This window comes from Crinia signifera, chromosome 7, assembly GCF_055691185.1.
Source record: "Crinia signifera chromosome 7, ASM5569118v1, whole genome shotgun sequence".
NCBI lineage: Eukaryota > Metazoa > Chordata > Amphibia > Anura > Myobatrachidae > Crinia > Crinia signifera.
Genome location: NC_139223.1, coordinates 116,530,093 through 116,554,461, shown reverse-complemented (window position 1 = coordinate 116,554,461; position 24,369 = coordinate 116,530,093).

Here is a 24,369-nt window from a genome sequence, read left to right as displayed (position 1 = left end):
TGTAATGTGAATATGGGTCACTAAGCGCTGTGTAATGTGACTACTGGTCACTATGCTCTGTGTAATGTGAATATCGGTCACTATGTGCTGTGTAATGTGACTACTGGTCACTATGCTCTGTGTAATGTGACTATGGGTCACTACGCGCTGTGTAATGTGACTACTGGTCACTATGCTCTGTGTACTGTGACTACTGGTCATTATGCTCTGTGTAATGTGAATATGGGTCACTATGCGCTGTGTAATGTGACTACGGGTCACTATGCTCTGTGTAATGTGAATATGGGTCAATATGCGCTGTGTAATGTGAATATGGGTCACTACGCGCTGTGTAATGTGAATATGGTCACTATGCGCTGTGTAATGTGACTACGGGTCACTATGCTCTGTGTAATGTGAATATGGGTCACTAAGCGCTGTGTAATGTGACTACTGGTCACTATGCTCTGTGTAATGTGACTATGGGTCACTACGCGCTGTGTAATGTGACTACTGGTCACTATGCTCTGTGTACTGTGACTACTGGTCATTATGCTCTGTGTAATGTGAATATGGGTCACTAAGCGCTGTGTAATGTGACTACTGGTCACTATGCTCTGTGTAATGTGAATATGGGTTACTATGTGCTGTGTAATGTGAATATGGGTCACTACGCGCTGTGTAATGTGAATATGGTCACTATGCGCTGTGTAATGTGACTACGGGTCACTATGCTCTGTGTAATGTGAATATGGGTCACTAAGCGCTGTGTAATGTGACTACTGGTCACTATGCTCTGTGTAATGTGACTATGGGTCACTAAGTGCTGTGTAATGTGACTACTGGTCACTATGCTCTGTGTAATGTGAATATGGGTCACTAAGCGCTGTGTAATGTGACTACTGGTCACTATGCTCTGTGTAATGTGAATATCGGTCACTATGTGCTGTGTAATGTGACTACTGGTCACTATGCTCTGTGTAATGTGACTATGGGTCACTACGCGCTGTGTAATGTGACTACTGGTCACTATGCTCTGTGTAATGTGACTATGGGTCACTACGCGCTGTGTAATGTGACTACTGGTCACTATGCTCTGTGTACTGTGACTACTGGTCATTATGCTCTGTGTAATGTGAATATGGGTCACTATGCGCTGTGTAATGTGACTACGGGTCACTATGCTCTGTGTAATGTGAATATGGGTCAATATGCGCTGTGTAATGTGACTACTGGTCACTATGCTCTGTGTAATGTGAATATGGGTCACTACGTGCTGTTTAATGTGACTATGGGTTACTATGTGCTGTGTAATGTGAATATGGGTCACTATGCGCTGTGTAATGTGACTACGGGTCACTATGCTCTGTGTAATGTGACTACGGGTCACTATGCGCTGTGTAATGTGACTACGGGTCACTATGCTCTGTGTAATGTGACTACGGATCACTATGCGCTGTGTAATGTGACTACGGATCACTATGCTCTGTGTAATGTGAATATGGGTCACTACGTGCTGTGTAATGTGACTATGGGTTACTATGCGCTGTGTAATGTGAATACGGGTCACTATGCGCTGTGTAATGTGACTACGGGTCACTATGCTCTGTGTAATGTGACTATGGGTCACTACGCGCTGTGTAATGTGACTACTGGTCACTATGCTCTGTGTACTGTGACTACTGGTCACTATGCTCTGTGTAATGTGACTATGGGTCACTACGCGCTGTGTAATGTGAATACGGGTCACTATGCGCTGTGTAATGTGAATACGGGTCACTATGCGCTGTGTAATGTGACTACGGGTCACTATGCTCTGTGTAATGTGACTATGGGTCACTACGCGCTGTGTAATGTGACTGTGGGTCACTACATGCTATGTAATCTTAATATGGTCACTACTACGGAGCAATGACTGTCGGAATCCCGACTGTCGGGGAGCCGTCCGGCACCCATGTGAATATGGGTCACTTTGTGCTGTGTAATGTGAATATGGCTCAGTACGTGCTTTATAATGTGACTACGGGTCACTACGCACTGTGTAATGGGACTATGGGTCACTATGCTCTGTGTAATGTGAATATGGTCACTATGTGCTGTGTAATGTGAATATGGGTCACTATGTGCTGTGTAATGTGAATATGGGTCACTATGTGCTGTGTAATGTGAATATGGGTCACTATGTGCTGTGTAATGTGACTATGGGTCACTACGTGCTGTGTAATGTGAATATGGGCCTCTATGTGCTGTGTTATTGAACTATGGGTCACTACGTGCTGTGTTATGCGAATATGAGTCACTACGTGCTGTGTTATGCGAATGAGTCACTACACGATGTGTAATGTGACTATGGGTCACTACGCGCTGTACAGTATAATGTGAATATGGTCACTATGTGCTGTGTAATGTGAATATGGTCACTATGTGCTGTGTAATGTGAATATGGGTCAGTACGTGCTTTATAATGTGAATATGGTCACTATGTGCTGTGTTATGCGAATATGGGTCAATACGCGATGTTTAATGTGACTATGGGTCACTACGTGCTGTAAAGTATAATGTTACTATGGGTCACTACGCACTGTGTAATGGGACTACGGGTCACTATGTGCTGTGTAATGTGAATATGGTCCCTATGTGCTGTGTTATGTGAATATGGGTCACTACGCAATGTTTAATGTGACTATGGGTCACTACGCGCTGTAAAGTATAATGTGAATATGGGTCACTACGCACTGTGTAATGGGACTACGGGTCACTATGTGCTGTGTAATGTGAATATGGTCACTATGTGCTGTGTAATGTGAATATGGGTCACTACGCGCTGTGTAATGTGAATATGGTCACTACGAGCTGTATAATGTGACTATGGTCACTATGCACTGTGTAATGTGAATATGGGTCACTAAGCGCTGTGTAATGTGACTACTGGTCACTATGCTCTGTGTAATGTGAATATGGGTTACTATGTGCTGTGTAATGTGAATATGGGTCACTACGCGCTGTGTAATGTGAATATGGTCACTATGCGCTGTGTAATGTGACTACGGGTCACTATGCTCTGTGTAATGTGAATATGGGTCACTAAGCGCTGTGTAATGTGACTACTGGTCACTATGCTCTGTGTAATGTGACTATGGGTCACTAAGCGCTGTGTAATGTGACTACGGGTCACTATGCTCTGTGTAATGTGAATATGGGTCACTAAGCGCTGTGTAATGTGACTACTGGTCACTATGCTCTGTGTAATGTGAATATCGGTCACTATGTGCTGTGTAATGTGACTACTGGTCACTATGCTCTGTGTAATGTGACTATGGGTCACTACGCGCTGTGTAATGTGACTACTGGTCACTATGCTCTGTGTACTGTGACTACTGGTCATTATGCTCTGTGTAATGTGAATATGGGTCACTATGCGCTGTGTAATGTGACTACGGGTCACTATGCTCTGTGTAATGTGAATATGGGTCAATATGCGCTGTGTAATGTGACTACTGGTCATTATGCTCTGTGTAATGTGAATATGGGTCACTACGTGCTGTTTAATGTGACTATGGGTTACTATGTGCTGTGTAATGTGAATATGGGTCACTATGCGCTGTGTAATGTGACTACGGGTCACTATGCTCTGTGTAATGTGACTACGGGTCACTATGCGCTGTGTAATGTGACTACGGGTCACTATGCTCTGTGTAATGTGACTACGGATCACTATGCGCTGTGTAATGTGACTACGGATCACTATGCTCTGTGTAATGTGAATATGGGTCACTACGTGCTGTGTAATGTGACTATGGGTTACTATGCGCTGTGTAATGTGAATACGGGTCACTATGCGCTGTGTAATGTGACTACGGGTCACTATGCTCTGTGTAATGTGACTATGGGTCACTACGCGCTGTGTAATGTGACTACTGGTCACTATGCTCTGTGTACTGTGACTACTGGTCACTATGCTCTGTGTAATGTGACTATGGGTCACTACGCGCTGTGTAATGTGAATACGGGTCACTATGCGCTGTGTAATGTGAATACGGGTCACTATGCGCTGTGTAATGTGACTACGGGTCACTATGCTCTGTGTAATGTGACTATGGGTCACTACGCGCTGTGTAATGTGACTGTGGGTCACTACATGCTATGTAATCTTAATATGGTCACTACGCGCTGTGTAATGTGACTGTGGGTCACTACGCGCTGTGTAATGTAAATATGGGTCACTACGCGCTGTGTAATGTGAATATGGGTTACTATGCGCTGTGTAATGTTAATATGGTCACTACCCGCTGTGTAATGTGACTATCGGTTACTGTGTGTTGTGTAATGTGAATATGGTCACTATGTGCTGTGTAATGTGAATATGGGTCACTACGCGCTGTGTAATGTGACTATGGGTTACTGTGTGTTGTGTAATGTGAATATGGGCCACTACGTGCTGTCTAATATTTACATGCTGTGTAATGTGAATATGGGTCATTATGCGATGAGTAATGTGACTATGCAGGGCCGAAATTATGTGTTTCGGCGCCCGGGGCGGCAGTCGGGCTGTGCACCCGAGAGGCTCTTTCTTGCAAGAGGATTTGGAGGAAAAGATCTGCAGTTCCTCCACGGCGCTGCTGCAGGGGGAGGGAGATGTAGCTTCCCCCATGGTGCCGCTGAGGAGACAGGTAGGGCAGGTCCCGCTCCAGCGCGTATCGCTGGGCGCGCTGTGTTCATCACAGTCACAGACACTAGAGGTCAAGCCCACCTCTAGTGTCTGTCTTCTTCAAGGCGGCGGCCATCTTTGGAGTGGCCGCCGCAGACATAGATTGCGGCGCTAGCTCCCCGTTGCTGCCGCTGCTTGTGTAGGCTGCTCACACTAGAGCCCCCCCCTACAGCGCCCGGTTCGCGTGACCCCCCAGCCCCCCCCCCTAGTTACGGCCCTGGACTATGGGTCACTACGCACTGTGTAATGTAAATATGGGTCACTACATACGAATATGGGTCACTACGTGCTGTGTAATGTGAATTTGGGTCACTACATGCTGTGTTAAGCGAATATGGGTCTCTATGCTGTGTAATGTGACTATGGGTTGCTACTTGCTGTGCAATGCAAATATGGGTCACTACGTGCTGTGTGACGCGAATATGGGTTATTACGCGCTGTGTAATATGAATATGGGTCACTGCGTGCTATGTAATGTGAATTTGGGTCACTACGCAGCCATTTTCATGGGTGCAGGGTGTACAGCATGTGGGGCCCCCGGGGCCCAGAGGACCATGTGTGCTGCACACCTTGCACCCATTATGGATATGCCAGTGGATGGTGGGTGTTGCTGGCTGCTGCGGTGATCAGTGCTGCTGAGTTACAGATGCTTTGCTGTATCAGGGGTTCTGTATCAGAGATAGAACTAGCAGCAAGCAAAATTTTGACTAGGGCATCAAAATGGCTAAGGCCGGCTCTTCTCAGACTGTCACTGTAGGGGTTATTCTGGTTGAGTCGGATGGCTCCGAATGTGGACGGACGGCCGATGGTTGGTGTTTGCGCATGTGCAGAGGCGTATCTGCGCATGTGCGAACGCCGCACACATCCGAATACAGCGTGAATTCTGTACAGAAAACGATCGGTCGGAGCAATCCGAACAGGGAGTGGAGAGGGGCGTGAAGGGCTGTTTGGCCTCATTACCATATGCGTACGCCCCGCGTTTCATGGGCGTTCCCATGAAAACGCTGGCCGTACATATGGTAATCCGGCTGTGACGAACGTGTGGGGGGCGGACATATGACATAGCCGGAAGCCAGCTGCCCGCCCATATCCCTGCTTTTGCATGGAGAAATGCCCCAGTGGTCTGGAGCACTCGGTGCTGCCTGACCACTCGGTCCAGCATTCGATGGTCGGCGACCATCGAATGATGGGGGAGGTTTCCAAAGATGGAGGAGGTGTGCATAGGAAAAATCCACTCGCGGCCCGTTCGGTCGGCGTCTTACCGCATTCGGACGGTGTGAGCGATCCATACAGAAGGCAGGGCTAAGAACACTCGGTTCCTTTCCAAAAATATGCATCTGACCGAATCAACCAGAATAAGGCCCTGGACGTGCAGTGATCTGTGTGTCCAGTGCATGTGCAGAAGTACTGAAAGACACTAGGGCTGTACCCGGCACCATTTAAATTTACAAGGCTAGCCGACATGTGGAATGGAAAACAGGAAAAGGTTTAACTGCGCATAAGTAACAAGTGGTCAGGTGTATAATAAATAAAATAAATTTTATAACTCTAGAGCAGGGGTTCCCAATCTTTTTTGAATCACGGCACCCTAGAGTATCACAATTTTTTCACGGCACCCCTAGGCCAAATTTTTTTTAATTAGATAGGGTTTATATGCAATTCTTAGGGTCAGTTATGTGGTAAAGGGCAGGATTTTCTTCTGTTTGTACACATTTTATGATTGGCAGTCACCAGCACTGGTTTTGCTCATAAATAATTAACCAATAATAATTTGAGTTGGTCCTGGACCACCAACTCAGGGCACCCCTGCAAGTGTCCCAAGGCACCCCAGGGAGCCACGGCACACAGTTTGGGAACCACTGCTCTAGAGCATTAAAAACAATGAATATTGAGTAACCAGAAGTGCAATATGGTTGGAATTAATAATAACTCTTATTTCTGATTGCCAGTCCATGGATCAGCCTTATTGGAGTTCACCCATTGGAGGGATAATGATTGAATCAATTATATACAAAAAGTCCTCACCGACTGATGATATCCAAGTCTGTAAGGAATACTGTAAATTGCAGCTGTCTGGTTCACTGCAGAGCAGCTGAAGCATTTTGCTGCTATCTGCAGCTTTTGCAAAGGTGACCCGTTGTGACTTCTCTACAACCAGGACCCTCTCAAACCACCACTTGGGAGATAATCCCAATCAGAGAAGCTGGTTGTAGAGAAGCCCCCTTCCACTCGAGGCGGAAGCTGCCTCTCCTCCCCATCCCACCGGAGCTGGACTGCCAGCAGCTCTGGCACACATGGACCCCCCCTCAGCTGAGAGCAGAAGGTGCCTCTTACCTCCTCTGCTCCAACCCCGTCCCTCTGGCATCGGTTGCCTCACCACTGGCAGCAGCGCAGAGTGGGGAAGCTGCAAGGCTGTCTCTTTTCTCCCCCTTCCCATCCACATAACAGCAGCAGTGAAGCAGCAAAAATGTAAGTAGCACTTTTGTGGGCATTGTGTAAGGTCAGGTGCACTACTGGTGGCATTAAGTTTATAGGCAGGAGTACTGGGGGCATTACATGTAACAATGGGCCTTATTCTGATCGGATCAGTGAAACGTGCATACGGTCCGTCACACCGTACATTTCCCGTACGCTCATGGTGAGAGTAAGTCCGCCCACAGAACAGCCACACACGGACGGTCACAAACACCGACAATGGGGAGTGGCGTACACTTGAGCGTACGCCACCGTATACGGACGGGTCTGGTCCGTTTTCACACCGGCGTATCTGAGCGTACGCCACAGTGCAAGTAGAAATTGAGTCCAAAAACATCATTGTTGCTCTTAGATGTGGTTTATGTGTCTTTTTCCTAATAAAAAACTGGTATGTTTGTGTTACAGTGAAAAAGTTGACACATGTCGACTTCTGTGAATTGAGTGTCCTGCTTTTTAAAGTATACAAAAACACTTTCTGAATGGGTTAGATAGTTATAGCAGCATTGCTTATTGCATTTAGGTGTATGTAATTTACTTGTATTTGGCGTTAATTAGCAGACCCAGGTGTCCGCTCTCATACGGTATCTCTAAGAGTGGTCAGGAGCACTCTTTGGCGTCCGCCTGTTTTTGGCCCAAAATGCACGGTGCGTTCACCGATCGAGGCGGTTGTGGCACCGTGCATTTTGTGTGCACACCCCCGTGTACGCCCATGTTTATGCCCAGTTTTCCTCATTATTCCGGCCGCTCCCATAAAAACGCCCACATGCCGCCCACAATGACCGTACTCTTGCGGACAGTTTTTTTCACACGGAGAGACCCGTCCCTGAGCGGTGTGAGGTCGCCACACATGCGCATAGCGAAAGCTACGCATGCGCAGATGCAAAAAAACCCGAACCGACCACGTACAGTCCCACCGCACCAAGCAGAATAACCCCCAATGTGTGGCATAATATGTAATGGGCATAACAGTGTGCAGCATATTGTGTAATGGGCATAACAGTGTGCAACATATTGTGTAATGGGAATCATAATGTGCAGCATTTTGTGTAATGTGAAGTACGGTGTGTGGCTTAATGTGTAATGGGCATGTACATTTTTGCAGCGCACTGTCCTTGTTTCTAGTATGTGTGGGGGAATGATTAATTCTGAAGTGCAGATACATAAATAAGTCACCTTCTATTTAGTGTAGTTTGCATTGATGCCTAGTAGGCGGTGATGGACACGCCCAGTAGGCAATGATGGACATGCCCCTCCAAGGGTGCACCTCCTAAGAATATGCCTATGCTGCCCACACAGGTGGCACTGCCACACAGAGGGTTAAATAATGGTACTGCCCTGGCATGTAGTAGTATTGGGTTACAGAGTCACACGCAGGGATCGTGCACCCTGTATGTCCACTCCTCCGCATAATTAATGAGTTTTCCACTCCGCTCCTGTTCCCAGGGCTGCTCCGGCACTCACCATCGGTCTGTTCTCTGCTCCCACCCGCTCCTGACACCCTGCTGCTAATCCTCCCAGCAAGTGTACTTTTGTGCCTGCCATCTACTCTGGCCATCCAAAATCAATGCCCTGGAATGGTGCTGTGGGGTCAGTGCATAGTGCACTAGATTACACAGATTTGGGAAGGGTACGTGAGATAACTAGGTTACTAGATTCCCAGCGTCAATGAGCGCATTCCACACACACCATCTTACTGTATATGTACACATTATAGGTTCTGTTCCAACTGCAGATACCTGTTGACTGTATTTTGAAAATGGGGTAATGGCTGTGCTAGGATGTAGCTGAGCAGCTCCCATAGCCGGTACCAGTCCCAGTGCTGATATGATCTAAGACCCAGCAGGGGGTAACTCAATGGCACCCTCCCCCTGTCAGCAGCACTCATCATGAGTCACAGTGATTGGGAGCTTCAAGTAGCAGCAGCCAGAGCTGAGGTCCTGCAATATGCATGGGCAGACAAGCAAACCCAAGGTCAGTGCTGCCAACCCCTTGTGCCCAGCCCAGTGCCCCTCCATCTACTCAACCATCCTCCATCCCCAGCCCAGTACACCCCAATCTACCCAACCATCCTCAGCCCAGTGCCCCACAACTAGCCAATCTCATCCGATAATGTTGCACTTCTCAGCATAATGGTGTGTGGCACATGTATAATGGGCATTGCGGTGTGTGACATATATGTAATGGGCATCACGGTGTGTGAAATATGTATAATAGGCATCACGATGTGTGGAATATGTGTAATGGGCATCACAGTGTGTGACATATGTGTAATGGGCATCACGGTGTGTGATTTATGTATAATGGGCATCACGGTGTGTAGCATTATGTGTAATTGGCATCACGATGCGTGGCATATTTATAATGGGCATCATGGGGGGTAGCATATGTGTAATGGACATCATGATGCGTGGCATATGTACATTGGACATCACAGTGTGTGGCATATGAATAATGGGCATCAAGATGTGGTGCATATGTATAATGGGAATCACGGTGTGGGGCATATGCATAATGGAGCACAGTCGCCACATTTGTGGATGGAGGTGTTTAAAAAAATATCGCTCAAAGTACTGGTAGGCCTCACACTGTTTGAAGCCCCACCCCTGCAAAAGCTCTGCCCACTCTGCTCCTTCCCAGAGAGTTCCTGAACCTATTTTTGTACAAAGCACTGGCTTCAAGTATACACAAGTAAGATGTCACTGCAGCTACGCGCATGCGCACCCTACTGATGTGAGCAGGGGATGGGGGTAGGAGTTATGGGATGTGTAGTATGTTGGGGACAGTGGAAGTAGGGTGTGGGATGGGAGTAGAGGATTATAGGGTGCCTTTGGCTCACACTGTTCCTATTTTGAGTATGGGGAGGAGCATATTTTTGCACTTGGGCCCACAATTCGCTAGTTCTGCCTCTTGTTACACACCTACTTGTTTATTATTATTAGTAGTGGGGTGTTAGTACATTAGTGGAGGTTAATCACATCTGTGTACCATAGGCAGGGATTAGGTTGTTGTTCAAATGTGTTGGATTCCAGGTGATATTTATTATTGACATTATGGGGGAAATTTACTAAAATGGGAGTTCTATTTCACATGGGATGTTGCAATGGGCAACCAGTCAGATACTATCGATTATCTTCTAGAAGGTTCTAAATAAATAAAGTAGCTTTTGATTGGTTGCCCAAAGCAAGATCCCATGTGAAATAGAACTCCCATCTTCGTAAATTTCTCCCTATTAGATTACTCATTACCAGTGCGCCAACATGTTGGAACAAACCTCTTGAATCTCCAATAGAGGTGACGAGCAGTGTTTAGCCTTTTACTATATAGGATCATCTCATCATGATCCCAAAATAAAACTTTATTGATTTATTAACAACAGTATGAATGATGTTAGAGACTTTTTTTTCCGTTTTGAGAAATTTTTAATTTTGATTTTGACCATTTTTATTAAAATATACTGTTGTTTATAACTCATATGAAAGCCCATAAATAAAACCTTGTCAAACTCTTTACCTCAATTTCATCTTTGAAGGCATATTAACTTCACAAACCAATGTACGTTAGCTAAGAATTTTAAGTTCTCTCACATCCAAGCCATCAATAAATATACCAAATGCAATTGCAACATGGAATAGTCAGTTTAACACCCAGCGTGGAATGTAATAGGGTGTGAGAATCCAAAACGGAGAGATTTTAGGAGAGTTTTTGCCCTACAGTAAAGCTTCTAAACGCTGGGTGTCATGCTCATTGCCAGGGGTTTCATGGGCTGGATGTCTTGCCTGTTGACAGGGGTTTCATGCACTGGGACGGGTGTCATACTCATTGCCAGGGGTTTGTAATGCTCATTGCCAGGGGTTTGAAATTCTTGTGGCGAGGGGTAATGCTCGTTGCCAGGGGTGTGTTATCGTTAAACATTTAAAAAATCAAATGTTTATTCTTACAGTGAAATTTTAGATTTCTGAATTAAAAAAATAAATTGAAAAAAAGCTATGAAATTCCATTGACAAAAAACCTTACGGTTTCACATGTCCCATTAAGGCTTCTTACACATGATCTGGAATTTCTGAAACCTGTTGTAACTCTTCCACTCAAACGCCAAAAAGCAATGAAATTCCGATCATTAAGGCTGACGCCTTAATGGACGTGTTCCTTGCGCAATACAGATATGGTACGCCATCACAGCCTGTGGGTAAGTGCAGATTCAGCACTCTCACAGAGTGAGATTGCTGTCACTCACACAATGGTGGAGCTGCTAATTCACAGATTTGTGTGCTCATTGGAATACACACATGCAGTCTATGCAACTGAAGGTCTGAGCAGTAAACAGAGCCGAGAGGATGGGGTAAAAGTGGTGTTGATTGGGGTAGGAGACAGTGTGGTGCGGATGCTGAGCAATAGAAATGCGTAGATGGTAGGAAGGCTAAGCAGCACTGATGGGGGACTAACAAAGCAGATGGGTGGAAAAGAGTGGCACAGATTGGGGAAGGTAAGACAGAGTGATGCGATTGGGTGGGAAACAGAGGAGCAGTTGGAGGAAAGGCAGCACTGATGGGGGTGGGGGTTCAGAGCAAAGGGGATAAAGGGAAAACAGAGCAGCACAGATGGAGGGAAACTGTGTCATGGATGAGGCGGGCAGAGCAGCATGAATGGAGGGGGAGACAGAGTATCACTAATAGAGGGGAAGCCAGTGGCATCTGTGTGGAAAGACAGGGCAGCGCAGATGGGGAAAGATACATTGGTGCAGATGAGGCAATACACACAGCAGTAGGTATCGGGGAAGACAGAACAGCATGAAGGCGTATAGGAGAAGAAAGTGTAGATGCATAGTAGTTGGGAGTATTATAGTTTTTGCAATTATGAAAGATGTTTTTGGTAACTGCATGTGAATACTAAATTAAATGGATATATGTAGTGGGTGTGAAAGATGTTGGACCCTCAGTGGGATAGTTCTAGTAATAGTGTTTATTCTAGCACCCGCTATCTTTTAAAACCTATGCAGTTCCTCTACCCTGTCTGGGGTGTTGCTGTCTGCTGTAGTGTTTCTAGCAAAGGTCTGGTTTGCAGTGCTGATATACAGACCACACTGTGCTAGAAGCACTACAGCATACAGCTACACCCCAGGCAGGGAAGAGGAACTGCATGGGTTTTCAAAGATGGCGGGTGCTAGAATGAACACTATAGTAACTCGGAGGTACAGTATAGACAGTTTTAGATGATTGCGGGTAATTACAGTATTAGGATGAGTGCGCCACATAACTGATCAGACCTTCAGTTGCATAGACTGCATGTGTGTATTCCAATGAGCACACAAATCTGTGAATTAGCAGCTCCACCATTGTGTGAGTGACAGCAATCTCACTCTGTGAGAGTGCTGAATCTGCACTTACCCACAGGCTGTGATGGCGTACCATATCTGTATTGCGCAAGGAACACGTCCATTAAGGCGTCAGCCTTAATGATCGGAATTTCATTGCTTTTTGGCGTTTGAGTGGAAGAGTTACAACAGGTTTCAGAAATTCCAGATCATGTGTAAGAAGCCTTAATGGGACATGTGAAACCGTAAGGTTTTTTGTCAATGGAATCCTTCAGTTTACCATTGAGCAGTGACATGAAGGTTTATATGTATGCAAAAATGTGAAAAGTTCTAGTGGATGTTGCTTTATAGTACATTGGTGAGTGGTAAGGCAGGACAAGTCTGAGTGAGGCTCAAGTGTTGGTGTGCTTTAGAAACATACATTGGCAATGTTATAAGTAACATATTGTATAGTGTAAACCCATACCTCCCAACTGTCACGATTACAGCAGGACAGTCCTGATTTTCGGGTCCTGTCCCGCTGTCCCACCCGCGGCAGGCATTGTCCCGCTGCGGGGGGTGGCAGTTGGGAGACCCCCCAATCTAATAGAATAGACGCTGTGCGCATGCGCACAGCTTCTATTCTCGTATAAAAATGAGGCTGTGGCTAATTAGCATAAGCCACGCCCCCATTTGCATACGCCCCACCCCCTTTTCGGGCGCTATGTCCCTATTTCCCCAACACAGAAGTTGGGAGGTATGTAAACCACTGTGTGTGTCTCACATCATAGTATTTATTTTCATTTGAAAAACTGAGGCCTATGTAATTGTGTGTATGTATGATTTATCATGCTGTAGGTACTTAGGATTGAATGTAGGTATCACTATGTAAAATGTCAACCGGAATAGCATTATTAATGTTGAACCCCCTTTAACATGCACAGATGACCAGAGGGAAGTTGGCGAGGGCGTCCGAGGGGCCCTCATGCGGATGCGGCAGCACCTGCTCCTGCTGGCTGCAGACGTGCAGGACTTGTGCGACCTGCTACTTTAATTTTTTTTTATTTGATTTTGTAGTTCAATAAATATTTTTTGCAAGTTAGAAGTGGTCTGTGTGTTTTTGTAACATTTGACTGTATATCTATAAATAGTGTGATATATTTATGTCATTTGCAAAAGGAATATACTGTATATAGATGTGTTTTTGCATAAAAGTGCAATAAAGAGAAGGGTAATGTAAAAATGGTGTTGAAGGTGTGTTGGTGTGTTTAGCACTGCGAGGTAGAGTACCTTTATTGTAGTATGCATATCCTTGCTTGACAAAAATTTAATATAATTGTATTACAAATAACATTATGCACGCTGTGTTTATAACTGTAGGTAAGTGAGCTTTAGTATGTGTTAGTAATAATTAGCACATTGTAGAATATTGCATTTGACGTGCAATTATTATATTATATGCATACATAAAACCTAGGTAAAGGGACAACAATGAATGAATAGCACTTCACATGATGTAAGGGTTAATGTAAAGTGGTAGTAATGTGTTTAAGTATCAATTAGGAATTAATTGATTACAATTAAAAACAATCCTTTTTTATGAGGTTGGCTAATTGCATAAGTGTGTCATGTGGCAGATGTAAGAGTTCAGATAACAGTCGTGAGTTTTGCGGAAATACCCCGCATCGGTGCGTTTGGGCAGCTTCCCGTCCGTTCTGACTCTGTAAGACTGTGCATAATCTTTGTGTTGCTACCGCACACGCACGGTTTGGATATTGTCCGAAAACACACCCTCTTCTTAGAGAGTGAGTCAGTCCGAATGCGGAGGACCTGTGGGCGTTTGTTCTTACAATCTCCGCACAGCGTGGCGTTCGGTCAGCTCCGAAAAAATTCGGAACGGACCGCACCAACCAGAATAAGGACATAGAGATGTGTCCTTCCTTACTGCTGCTTCAGTTGGCCAAATCCTCATGTCTCTCCTCGTGCCAGACTTCATTGATGTGTCCGCTCTGTGCATGCCATGTCTTTCCCTTGCGGCAGGTTACACTGTGCACATGTGTAAAGCCAATTCCTGTCCAGTCACAGCCGTAGTCGCAGTCTAGCATCTAAATTACACTGTGAGCAGATTTTCATTGATTGTGAAATATGACTAAAGGAGCCCATAGACGCTCCGTTTTCACCGGCTCCATTTTGTACTATGCGATGCGCGCTCCCGCGCATCACATAGTATGGAACAAAAAGTATGTGTTGCACATACTGTTTGTACTAGGAACACATCTTATCGGATCGCAGTGCATGCACAAAGCATGCACAAGGCATGCGATCCGATATGATGTGTACTTTAAAAGTACAAAACGGAGCGGCAAAACGGACCGTGTATGGGGGGCTTAATACACAGAATTGAAAGAAAAATATTGTATGCTTCCCTCTCCAAAAAATAAAGAAGGATAAAGTACTAGCCAATCAGCTTATCACAGTTATTTTTCAAAGCCAGGCTGTAGCATGGCAGTTAGGAGCTGATTGGCTGCTGCATTATCACATCCTACTTTGTCACCACTTTATCACTTCACCAGACTTAATACATCTGCTCTCAGTGTTTTGAGCAATGTGGCCTATGGAAGACCAGTAAGTGAGGATTGTTCCCAGAATTCATTTTATTTTTGCTTACACTTAACATGTTTTATTCACCTAATTAGCCACTTGTCCACCATATCTGCCCCATTGTTGTGTATTGGCATTTTTTTGCTGACCTCATCTCTATGCTCCCAACAGTATATTATACACATGGTATATAGCATTGTCTTGTGTGATATTTGTAACATTTAGTTGCATCACTGATCCTACAATCTCCCACTGTAAGGAGTGCAGGATGTGCTTCACTAGCCATCCAGGGTATATCATACTGCCACGCACAGCAGCTTTTCCATGTCTGTCTTGGTTTTATGCATGGCCTACCACAGTGTAACCTTCATAGTGCCCCTCAACATGGCTGTCTCACCTGGTATGCTTGTGCATATGATGAAAATTTTATTTTGGAACCCCTATTCCTAGCATTAGATCAAAGTAATCATCCCATTTTGTATCTATTCTAGGTGTGACCTCTTCCACACAGGGTGATCCTATGTAGTGCCTCGCCTTAAATACTGTTGGAAAAAGAGTGCTATACCACTATTATTATTATGATAATTACTATGAATATTATTGTATTTTTGCCATAGTGCATTAGGTTATGCAGCAATATAGCCGCATTGGTCAGTGGCTTGTACAGGTAGAAGGACATAGGGAGTCATTGTGGTTCACTCGCAAGACTGTGAGTTCAGTCCTGTCCTGATGTTTGTGAGACTGCGCATGGTCTATTATGCGCATGTGCAGCTCCCCTTTGTGAATGGCTTTGGTGACTTGCATAGTCACCGAGCCATTCGCTAGGATCGGGGTAGGCTGGGGTCAAAAAGCTGGGCATTCCCATAGGTACGCGGGTGGGATGATGTGTGCCAGGGTCAGGCGGCTGACATCACAGCATCACAGGACGTCAGCCACCCACCCCGTGTTCATACTGGCACTTGCAAATAAAAATCAGTTCCTACTCAGCGACCAACAAATGATTTCTCCGGCAGTGGAGGCATGCAAGGGGATTTGTTTTTGTTACACATGCCCAAGCAAGGTATCGAGGAGAACCAGCGGCAAGTTGGAGGGGGGGGGGGGCGTGTATTCGGCAGGGGGGGGCGTGTATTCGGCAGGGTGGCGTCTGAGACGCTTAGCTTACCAAGCAAACCAGAATGAGGACCATCGTTGGGTGGAGTGAATGTGCTTTTAGTGAAGTATGGAGGAGGTAGGTTCCAGAGCAGGGTAAGAATGAGACTTTAAATTAAGAAGAGAGTTTATTAGCGGAATGTATGTTCCTTACTGTATTTGGGTGCATGGATTTGAGATCAGTCTTGTTTCAATAGATTTATTTCAAGATACAGTACGAGTAATGTTAGAAAATTCTATACACACAACAATATTGCTATAGTTCCAACATGTAAGTAAGGTTATTTAAAGCATTTTTACCATGTCAGCATTAGAACTGTAAAGACCAGGGCTTAAAGTGGTCCTGGAGAGGTGGTGGAACTCCTTTCCCCTAACCCCCCTCCCCGAACATTAGGCAGAGACTAGACCAGTGCCAGGGAATTTGTGACATTCTAACGCCTACCTTGACCCTACAGACATTGCCCCGCCGCCCTATACACCACCTCAGACTGTTACATCGGGGGACATTTACCAAAATGGATTCGTAGAAAAAAGGTGTATTCGTAGGGAGAAATACACCTTTTTTTTACGAATTTGTATTTTCGGGATTTACAATCCCAAAAATACAACAATTCGTAGTCCTAAAGATGGAACATTCGTATTTGTAGTTACAAATACGAATGTCTACACCATCGATAGAATACGACAGAAATCACCATTCAAAAGAATGGTGGTTTCTGATTTACTAAGCAGCCGTACTGACAATACGGCTGCTTAGTGGTGTGAAACACCCACGCAAATACGACAGGAAAATAGAACACCATTTTCCTGTTCTATTTGCGTTTTAGCCTGCACGGATCAGTCAGATCCGTGCAGGCTTCAGTGTAAAAAAATAGAAAAATAAATAAATTAAAAAAAAAACGGTGTGGGGTCCCCCCCACAGCCATAACCAGCACCAGGCTGAAGGAGCCGGGGCCGGTAATAAAAAATCAGGGAACCCGACAAATAGGGGTTCCCCGATTTTTAACAACCAGCCCCAGGCTCCAGGTCCGGGGCTGGTTCCCAAAATACGGGGGACAAAATGAGTAGGGGTCCCCCGTATTTTAAGAACCAGCCCCAGGCACAACCAGCCGGCAGGGTAATGTCACAGCCGGGGGACACTTATAATATAAGGTCCCGCGGCCAAAACATTCTCCCTACCGACCAGTCAGCCTGGCCAGGGGCCCTGGGGGAGTGGGGACCCCCCCAATGAAGGGGTCCCCCCCCTCCAGGACTTACCTGACCAGGCTGAAGCCTGGTGCTGTCCTCGATGCCCCTGGGCGGTGGGCACCGAGCTGATAAATGGTGTAAAAAAAAGATGAACCTATTGTTTTTTACTGTGGCACTACAGGGTGTCGGTTTGTTTTTTTGCAAAGACCCTTACCTGGACTACGTCGCGCTGGGACAGGTGAGTATGGTTTCCTTCCACAGCTTCCCAAATGGATTTCGTCGGATCCGGACGGCGACAGCGACGGTCGACATGGAGGAAGAAGACGACACAGGACCAGAAGACGAAGTATTAGTATGTGTGGGCTTTGTGTGTAATAAAGTTTTATTTTAAAAGTGTATCAGTGTGTTTTGTGCACTATTTTTTTAACTGTAGAACTACAAGTGCCAGCGGGCCCTTTAATGCCCAGCAGGCTGGGACTTGTGGTTCTCCAAGTCCCAGCTTGCTGGGGAGGCTTGCTGGCACTTGTAGTGCCACAGTAAAAAACAATAGGTTCATCTTTTTTTTACACCATTTATCAGCTCGGTGCCCACCGCCCAGGGGCATCGAGGACAGCACCAGGCTTCAGCCTGGTCAGGTAAGTCCTGGAGGGGGGGGACCCCTTCATTGGGGGGGTCCCCACTCCCCCAGGGCCCCTGGCCAGGCTGACTGGTCGGTAGGGAGAATGTTTTGGCCGCGGGACCTTATATTATAAGTGTCCCCCGGCTGTGACATTACCCTGCCGGCTGGTTGTGCCTGGGGCTGGTTCTTAAAATACGGGGGACCCCTACTCATTTTGTCCCCCGTATTTTGGGAACCAGCCCCGGACCTGGAGCCTGGGGCTGGTTGTTAAAAATCGGGGAACCCCTATTTGTCGGGTTCCCTGATTTTTAATTACCGGCCCCGGCTCCTTCAGCCTGGTGCTGGTTTCGGCTGTGGGGGGGACCCCACGCCGGTTTTTCTTTTATTTATTTATTTTTTCTATTTTTTTTTACACCTTGCAGCCTGCACGGATCTGACTGATCCGTGCAGACTGCTAGAAATAATTCGTATTAGCGGCCGTATATACGGCCGCTAATACGAATCATTACACCATCAGAGGGTTACAAAGCAGTCGTATATGACTGCTTTGTAACTGATCCTCCGGAACACGACTTTGCATACGACTTAAACAGTCGTATGCAGTCGTAGGGAAAATACCAATACGAAAAACTAGGTTTTTCATATTGGTAAATTTCCCCCATCATCTCCTGTGCATTGCCCAAACACAGAGGGATTGTTATTCCTTGCCCCGTCCCCCCCCCCCCCCCCCCATCCTCCGCACCCCATTGCACAGCAGCAGCCAGCAGCAGACACCACTCAGGCTGAGTGGAAGTTGCACGGCCTCCACTTTTTTGATGCACTGTGCTGGGACACATTCCCCTAGCCCTCAGTACCCCGTGTGCATTTTACTTTGTTCAACAATAATAAATACATTTGGGATGACAGGCATTGCTTATTTCTTCATTCCATCATCCAGTCATTATAAATAGGTGTTTAGCAGGTACCATTAACACCATCACTGGGTTACTTCAACTTGCTTTACATATTAATGACCTCACGGGGTGACTTACAGTAACATCAAGTGTGCAGTACCCTAGAAGGAGAGCGCAGAGCCATTCTATTTTCTAAGTATATACCTTAATGATGTACCTAATGATCCAGATCATCATTTTGAAAAAAGGCTGTGCAGCAGGACAGATCAAGTAAGCTACAGTATGATGATTTATTCTCACACAATTATTGGGCTGGGTAATGCATACACACTGCAGAATAATCAGACTGATTATCCCATTTTAGTTCCATGTTATTAGCTGGCAGGAGTGTTACCATGGTGCCCTACTGCAAATACCTTACTAATAAGGCAATTTTTTGCTCACAGAACAGCAGTTCTCAAGCCGTTCTTTGTTCTGCACACCATACTGTGTAATCTCTAGAGAAATCCCAGGATATCAAAGTTTCAGAGATTCTAAAAGCACCTGCCTCACACCAAGCATTTAGGGCCTTATTCTGGTTCACTCCTTCTGGTAAAATCATTCTAAGATGGACAAAACCATGTGTTCTGCAGGTGGGGTAGATGTTATTTGAGCAGAGATAATTAGATTTGGGTGGGGTTTTACTTCAAAGTGAGATCTATATTGCAGTGTAAAAATAAAGCAGTCAGTATTTTCCCTGCACAGAAACAAAATAATTCACCCAAATCTAATTCTCTCTGCACAGTTTACATCTGCCCCGTTGCAGTGCACATGGTTTTGTCCATCTAAGAAGGAATTTGCCAGAAGGAGTGAACCAGAATAAGGCCATTAATCTGAGCAACAGCTGAATCTCTTGACCACATCTGCAAGTAAAGGGGGTATGTATTGTATGGTTGACCTAAAGATGGTCGACAGTCATTAGGTCGACACCACTAGGTCGACATACTGGAAGGTCGATAGGGGTCTAGGTCGACATGGTACAAGGTCAACAGGTCATTAGGTTGACACAAGCATTAGGTCGACATTGTCTAGATCGACACTCAAAAGGTCGACATGGGTTTTTTCACTGTTTTTTTTTACCCAAATGTCAACATAGACACAGTTTTAAGTGCACCGCCTTCCCTTGCATGGCTCACTGCGCTCACCATGCTTTGGGCACTCGTCACACTATTTTATTCTCCCACCACGCCCTAGTGGATTGTAGGGCATGAAATACCGCCTGTCGGCACATGTCGGCTCAAAAAAACAATGAAATCCCCATGTCGATGTTTTGACTGTCGACCTAGACCATGTCTACCTAATGCTTGTGTCGGCCTAACAACCTGTCAATCATGTGCCATGTCGACCTAGACCCCTGTTGACCTTCCAGTATGTCAACCTAGTGGTATCGACCTAATGACTGTCGACCAACCAACCGTATCCCATGTAAAGGATTAGCTAATAAAGCCCACTCAGTGTATGTGCTCTATTCATTCCATCGCAGCAAACATGACTGCAATCCAAACAGTCTAAAACATAATGCTGTCATATCCATAAATGTTTATACTATATATTTGTTAGCCAAAACCTCCCCAGGTTTCATTATAAATGAAAGATCAAGTGCTCTTCCATAGTGCAAACACACTAGTATTTGAACATGGAAATAACAAATATTGTAATGTGCTGAACAGCGACTGTAGCAGACTTGCTTTATTGATTTTGTATCTAGGAGGTGAAAATGTTCAAGGACTCTGAAGTCCAATTTCTGAAATATGCGAAAGTTATTGGCAAATGTAAAATCAGAGGAATATTTTGCAGTTCAGTTTAGAAAATGTTGCTAATCTCAACTGTCTATTGTTAGGTATTTCAAGCTTATTGGCTTGTATGTTCCCTCCTGCAAGTAACCTCACTAAGGGCCTGATTCTGGTTCACTCGGTACAGTGTGAATTCTGCATTGTTCTGATGTTTTCTGACAACGAATGTTGAGTTAAACACCGGGCCGTTCATTGCGGATAGGGAGGGCAGGGGATGAAATGATGGTGGTGGACCATGGGAACTCCCAGCGGTTTACGGGCGTTCCCATGAAAATGCTGGGAATTCCCATGGGTTCGTGAGCAGGCTGATGCCTGTTGGGGGCAGGCGGATAATGTCACAGGACATCAGCCGCCCACACCCTCTTCATTGTAGCGATCACAAATAAAAGTCAGTTTACCCTTACTTCTATTTGTGAAGGCAGGAGAAATCATTCGATAGTCTCCTGAATTCTTCTGCCTCCTGCCTTACACATCCCCTCAAATGTTACAGAGGGGAATCTGGTGGTGGTGGTGGTGGGGGGGAGCGGGCATTCGGACGGTGGTTGTGCGGTGTCTCAGGCGATGTTCCCAGTTTACGAGCCAACCTGAATCAGGCACTAAATGCATTACTTCATTGCAAACACTTGTAGATAAAAGTAATTGTCTGCCCAGTTCTGGTTGGTCCGATTAATCCTGATATGAGAATTGCTGATGCTGACCATTTATGCAGTAAAACACAGCAGCTTGCTGCTTGTATGGATAGATCTCGTATAAATATCAGTGCTTTGATAAACTACACTGGAAAGTATTATGATATCAAATAACCTAAATTATCATGAGTATTGATTTGGCTCATCGGATAAGCATAATTAGAGAAATGCAAATGTTTATTATTTTGTGCCATAATGAGATCATTTTTATTACATTTTATTTAGATTTGTATTTTTCACATACTTTACAATTTTAAGACCTAAAGAATTAATCCAATGTTTCTCTTAGGAAATATTTTATTGGTCAAAATACTGATGCTGTAGTGTCTGAAGAAACCCATTTTCATAGTCAGCTAAATGAATATTGTTTTTATTCCTCACATAATAATGTGGGACGATTCACGGATCTCCGTTACATCTTCCCGCAGCTGTAAATGGAGACATTTCATTCATTGGATAGCGCCGAAGAACAGATCTGCAAACCTACACTGTCCACTTTTATTTTACTTCAAACTCAACATTCAGTCCATGTTCCATTTTATTATTGTATTAGATGTGAGATTGTTTAAACGTTCTATGGATTGTTTTATCATGAAATAAAGCAATATCTCCCCAGCCTCTGAGCATCGAGCTTGAAAATGACTTTCCATTTCAAGCAAAATAAGCAATTAAACGCTAATGAGTCCCTTTGTGTGGTCCTTACACTGGAATTTTAATTTCTGAAATTAATGACTTTTATTATTTAAACTTTCAGGGGACTCGTTTCTGATGCAAATCTAATTGTGAGGGTTTATATGCATCTTTGTCTCTACACACATCAATGCTCAAAGCGCTTTACTTCTGGAGCTTATCTGACATATTGTAAAACATAAGTTACTCAACATAAAATGCAACAAAAAAAGAAACTTTTATTTATTGACATAATGCAATACTGTAAAAATATGCTCTATAATATAACAATAATAATAGTCTTTAGATTTAAAATTATACATACATATTAAGTTCCCAATGCAGAATTGCAAGTAAATAGGACATACATTGCCCAAGCGAGGATGAAAAAAAAATGGATGGCGGATTACTCTCCAACAGTCAGGATTTAGATGGTTGTTTCTCCGACAACGGAATCCCGATTGCTAAATGCCCAAAAGTTGGGATCCTGACATCCAGGGGCTATTTTCCCACATGGGGGTCCACGACCCCCAATAGATGGAGAATAGAACAGGTGGTTAGCGCAGCGAGCCACCAACCCTGCAGCATGTCAAGCACAGGGAGCCCGCAAGGAATCCTGAAGGTCAGGGTCGCATACCACACCTGGAAAAAAATGTGCAGAACTCAGTGGTAGATTTATTAAGGTAGGTGAAGTGATAAAGTATCTGTTTTTTATCACCGGCCAATTAGCTCCTACCTGTCATTTTTCAAACCAAGCCTGTCACTTCACAGTTAGGAGGTGATTGGCCGGTGATAAAAACCAGATACTTTATCACTTCACCGAGCTTAATAAATCTGCCCCTCAGTATGGGGCTACACAGTGTGTAGCATATGTCTGATTTGCTACAAGTTCTCAGTCTTAAATGCACAAGGAATATAAATGTCTGCATGGACAGTACATGCGCAGTGCCAATTCCTCCAAGGTACACTGCACAAAAGGGTATATTCTCAACAGAATCAAAATGTTATGTACACTATTCAATAATATCTAATAGACCCATTATGTAATAGACACAATCTATATTGCAAGGACAGTTTGTCTATTCTCCCCATGCTTGCGTGGGTCTCCTCCTAGTGCTCCAGTTTCCTTCCACACTCCAGAAATATAATGATAGGTTAATTGGCTCACAACAAAAATTATCCCTAGACTGTCTGTGTGCGCATGTACATGTGGTAGGGAATAAAGATTGTAAGTTCCACTAAGAAAAGGACCGATGCAAATGTTCAAATATTCTCTGTAAAGGGATGCGGGATATGTGTGCACTATATAAAAAAAAAAAAAACTGTACAAAATAGGTAAACAGTAACAAAGTGCAAGTTTATTAAAAACCATTAGATTTTTATGCCAAAAAACGTACTATTTTCCGTTTTTAGTTATTTTGAATTTATTGCTAAATACTTGCTTGTGGTAGCTTGTCTTTGTAAATGTTACTTTATAGTCGCTATCCAGAATGATTGTCATTGATGTCCGGTCCTTGCATTTTGCTAATGTTTCAATTTTCTTACTTAGTTTAGATCTTCATTAGGTCATACTTGGTGGAGAAAAATAAAGTGTGAGATGAGCTGATGGACTGCAGAAGACAGGCCAGACACATATTTAGTGTTTTAGATTCTTTATCGATTTGAAAGAGGAAGAAAGTAAAAAATAGTCAATGTTAACATCCAAGTAACACCAAAATCATTACTGGGCAGACGAGCAGATGAGTAAATCAACCTGACTGATTAATTTTTCAGTCATTGCGCTGTTACGATGGAACAAACATTTTGGCAGCTTGGTATCAGCAGTTTTTTAATGAACCAAGAGTGGAAACCACACTTATAGCAATGTAATCTCTATAAAATAGTGTCAGACATTGTATATACAGTAGGTGTGAGCAGCACTGGATCTATGTACTAAGCCTTGGAGAGAGATAAAGTGGAAGGATATAAAATTCCACCCAACCAGTTCCTGTCATTTTTCAAACATAGCTTGTAACATGGCAGTTAGCAGCTGATTGGCTGATATTTTATATCCTTCCACGTTATCTCTCTCCAAGGCTTAGTAAATATAAACTGTACATACAGTATGAATTCACAGTGAATAAATTAAAAACATGCGACAAAAGCGCCCCTTAATTCACAGAGGAAACTAGTTCTGTTTCAATTGAATTGAAGGGTCTGCCTTTAATGGGTGTGCACACACATACAAAAATAATACAGGGGCACGATTGAAAAAACACACCATGATACATTTTAAAA